Below are 4,957 nucleotides of genomic sequence, written 5' to 3'. Positions count from 1 at the left end.
TTTCCACAAAAAATAACCCAAAGCAATATTTTCTTGGAGTCAGAACAGGACTTTTTAACAACAAATATATATATATATGTATATATATATAAAGTAATCCCCATTGGTTCAGCTCTTCACAGGAAAAATAGTGGTTTATAGACTGACTGGCTCAAATTCTTACACATGCATACTGTTGGTGATTGTGGGAGGAGAGGAAGAAAGCCATGGGAAGAGCCTGGATACATTCAACCTTCCAGATATGTGTCTGCCTATCAGGGACTGAGTGGCCCATCACTTTATTATTCTCTTTGATGCAGATTTTTTAGCTCTTTGATTTATTTTTTCTCCCAGAAGCCTGTTTAAAAATAGCAACTGTCATGCTTGCAATGTTTTTCCTCTTGTGCTAGAAGGATTACTTCTTGTGTTACAAGAAACATCTGTAAGGATTACAAATGGGCCACAGAAAAATGATTGATAGGGATGTTTGTGTGAACTCTGCACACTCCAAAAAAAAAATCTCTAGAAAGTACAAAACAATTGTAGCAATTGCACAAAGTCTGTCATACTGGGACCACTCATACTGTTGGTAGATTATTTCGTGTTTGCTTTGTGTTGTTAGCGCTGTTTTAAACCACTCATTTGTGTTCCTGCTGAGTTATGTTGCAAAATTTAATCAATATTCCATTTCTGTTAAAACTTTTGTTTCAGCAGTTGACATAATATGCTCAGTTTTCACTTCTTCCTCTTTCTGATTTTGTATTTTAGAATAACATCTAGGTCATTATTATTATTATTTCTGAAATTGAGTGACTTTTGGCCATAGGGCCAAATTATCAGCTGGTCGTATCATTGAGTCCAGTGGAATTAAAGAAACTGATTTAAACTAGCTGAGTCCATGACAAATGGAGAAGGTTTTTATAGACTTTACATTTCTGATTAATGACACAAAATGAAGTGGAACTGTCTAAATCTTTTCTAAGTGTTTTCCTTCAGCTCTCAAGAGAAAATGCTAAGTACAACTGTCATTTAACTTGATTTCTTCTACTGTAGCAGCGAACATTTCATTAATACCAGTCATTTGAGTCAAAATTCTGTTTTATCAATACTGTAGAATGCACTACAAGGTCTAGAGCAATAAGTGTTCAGCTCATTTCAGATGGAAGCTACCTGTGGGTGAGCCCACCTTACTCAGTGGAAGTTTAGCCATTGACTGAACTGCTGGTTGGGATTTGCAACTCTTGTATTTGAAAAGACGGCCAAGAATAGTTTTTGTGTCTGATTACAAGGGCTTAAACATTATGGTGACAGGTACCCAGCATTACTTTCCTAAGTAACACATAAATAGTTGTTTAAGAGAAGCTGATTTTCTTACCTGTGGTAGTTCTGAGCCTTCAGTGCTTGTGCTGACGGAGACATTTTATCTTTCAAGAGATTCATTCCTTAGGTTTCTGGTTAATCCCCAGCTACACGTCCTCCTTCTCCTGTTGTGCTCTTCAGTCCACCATCCATCACTGATATCCATCCTGGTCATCATTCCAGTCACCATCAACTCTCAGCAGCCTTTTTAAAGGAAGGAATCAAAAATAGATGTGTATCATGTCTGTGTGAAATAAAAGATTTGAAAGCATTTTCTTTTACAGCTGCCATATTGCACTGTGCTCTTCTTTCTCTGTTGTACTTAACATAATTATACTTTCAAAATATACATTGCACCTAGTGCATCTTTCTCTAAAATCCAAGGTGCACGTTGTGAGCTATCTGACAGCTACAACAATCAGTGGAACAGGGAAATTGCAGGTCCTATAAACCTGGCCTGGATAAAAGTGTTAACCAATAACACACAGAGAATGTTCCTGGGTTGGACTTGGGGGATTAAACAGCATGAGCTGATTATGCTAATTTTCTTCATCTCTTAATATCTTTGGATTGCTTTGTTGAAGTTGAAAGAAAAACTCCGAGTGATTTATGCAGAGAGACATTTCACCCTTCATTTCCCAGGAAGACATCTGCTTTATATGGTAAGGATCTGCACATGATGAATGTGAATTTGTTTCTTTTCAGCCAAACACTTCCATCTGCATGGAAGAATTCAGAAGACAATAGTAAATGTTGTGTAACAGAGTTGTTTGTGCCTCTTACCAAACTTTAATACACTAACCATTACTTTCTAGCACCAGATACCTGGCAGCTTTTCACTAATATGTTGGAGAAGGAAATTGAGTCATTTGCTTGCATTGCCTCTCCACAATTTCTTATTTAGGCTGTTTTCAAACCCATCTAGTTTTCACATTATTTAAGCAATTAGCCATATGAAACCTCTTGTTCTCACTTTCCTCTCCCTGGAAAGTAATATTCCAGCAGATAAGTCCATTAAGCTCCTGTTCAGGGACACATTATCACCTCTGCTGCCATATACGCAGAGAACTGGCTGAAGCAAGGACCAATTTGCTGTTTCCTAAATGTCCCCTGCTTCCATGCGTGCTTAGACATCATTAGAGATGATAAATAAGGTAATAAAATAAGCTGAACTGTAAGCAGGAAGAGAAGGAAAAACTCTTTCCTTAGCTATTAGCTGTTTTTGTTTGTTTGTTTGTTTGTTTGTTTGTTTTAACCATCCTCTTTAATATTTGCTTATGTGAAACAGGAAGATTAGCTTACACAAGCAGTTATAGCAAGAGGTGGGAACCAGCAGCTTTTTAGGACTCATTTATCTCATTGTGGTCTATTGAAAGCGATTTGTGGGCCTCTCCTAATCCCTTTAAGAAGACACATTCCCACAGCAGAGTGCTTGGAGACCAAGCAGAGTGCTTGGTCTCTTGAAGGAACGAGAATTTTGCAAGTGAATTGACTGGGGTGGGGTCTGTGCTGAAGCCTCTTTTCCTTCCTACCACACATTTTGTCTGATGGAGCCAGTTCCAAGCTGGCATCTATTTCTTGGCAAGGTGGCTCTCCTGGCCCAGGATGAGAGGGCTGCAGCTGCAGCTTTGATACCTCCTGGTGGGACATGTTTTCCATACCGCTTGATGGATGTGAGCCTTTGGAGTCTTCCTTCCCTTCTCCAGGCCCGCATTACGGCTGCACACAGAGCTGAGTAAGGCCTCTCACCCAGTGTTGTCGTTAATCCAGGTGTTGTAAAAACAGTGATGGTGCTGGGTTATTGCCATACGAGAAAGCCAGACTCTTACTGGAGCTTTACTTGATGTTAAAATAAAACAAAGGCAGAGGAACAAGTGCAGTGGCTCCCAAGTGGTTGGGCTTGGAGGCTGCCAATTGATATCGCCAGCTGCTAATGGCTGCATGGCATGGGCACCGTGCTCTGTGGTGGCTTGGGCTCTGCTGGCTGGGGACACAAAACATCTCAGAGATGTGTCATTAGCTGTGTCTGGTCTGTCAGATTGCTCCTGAAGTGACCTGTCCTCGTTGGTCACCTCACACAAGTTTCTGCATCGCTTTGGTCCTTCCCAGCCCCTATTTTCTCTCAACGCCTGAATTCTTGGACTGGGGCCTGAAAGGCGTCAGCCAACGATCCTCCTGCTCCTGGTTCTCCACTGCCCACCTGGGATCCGAGCAGAAACAGTTGTAAGCAACAGCCTCAGCCTCCTGAGATGACTGCATGGAGCAGTTTGGTCTTTCTCCAGTGTAACTTACCTGGCCTTATCTCACCATGGGTAACATCATTTCAAAGTATTACGTGGCAGCTTCACCTATGCCACAGGCATCGTCATCTGTAATGTAACACATAGAAGTCCCTATGTTGCTTTTCCAGAACTAAGTAGAAAAACACTTCAAGTAGAGGGAATGAGTATAAAATCCCACATTTTTGGATTGTTTTTAGACCATTTGAGTTGCTAACACTATGTTACTGACTTGGACAGTGGAACTCCATGACAGGTAATAGAAGAGATTTGGAATGAACTAACTTAGTGGGTGATATTTCTGACAGAAAACATCCAGGACCATATCCCACTAATTTAGGATCTGTAAAACTGAATATCCACAGCAAAGGCTGAGAAAACTACTTTCTTTTATTCCCCACAAGAATGTCCTAAAGACAGTGGAACTAAGATAAAACGTAGCAGTCTCATTTTGACATATAACCAAAATTCCTCTTTGGGGTTTGAATTTACTTGAGGTCCTACTGAATCCTTCTGTAACATCAAAAGCCAAACTGAACAACTGGATTTTAATGAAGTGTTTCTCGTTCTGGTAAGAGTCCAGAAGAAAAAGGCAGTGTCACTGCAACATTAGAATAGATTTCAGGACGAGGAAATTTAGAGACCAGCAAGTCTGAATCCATCACACGGTCCAACAATAAGCTTCTGAGTTTCATAATAACTGATCAAATCTACGTAAAGGTACACTATTCCTTTCAGCATACAGAGCACAATAAAACAATTATCTCAAAATTAAAGTGTTCAAAGACAGTTAATGGTAAAGATGCCATGAACCTTCAGAGGAAAAATAGTGACAGTAGGTTTCACTCCCCCTCACCATCTTCACGCCTCCAGAACTAGCAGAAATAACACGGAATGTCAAGCACAACATCAAAATAATTCAAGGATGATTTACTATTCCTAAAATATTTCTAGCCACATAAAACATCCATTCGTATAGCCTGCACATGCGTCTGGCTGACCATGCAAGCCAAAATGTATTTCTAACTCCAGCTGTTTCTCTTGATGCTGCAGGCCCAAAGTCTGAGCAGAGTGGGTCATCAGAGGAAGGCCATGCTGTGCTGGTGGAGCTTCTTCTGTAAGATTCTGTAATGAGATCTGAATTGTGAGAAGGAAAAGAAACAAAAGAATTGGGATAGTTTAAGTAGGAAGAAAGGAAACAGAAAGCTAATGGGGCATCCCGCAGGGCTGTGAAGCTCAGAATAATAGATTTGATTTTAATGAAGATGATTGTGAAAACAAAGTGCTCCAAAAAAAAAAAAAAAAAAAAAAAAGGAAAAAGCAAATGCCACCCAGTTTAG

This window comes from Aythya fuligula, chromosome 2 (genome assembly GCF_009819795.1).
Source record: "Aythya fuligula isolate bAytFul2 chromosome 2, bAytFul2.pri, whole genome shotgun sequence".
In the NCBI taxonomy this organism is placed as follows: Eukaryota; Metazoa; Chordata; class Aves; order Anseriformes; family Anatidae; genus Aythya; species Aythya fuligula.
Note: the sequence above shows the minus strand (reverse complement) of the source record.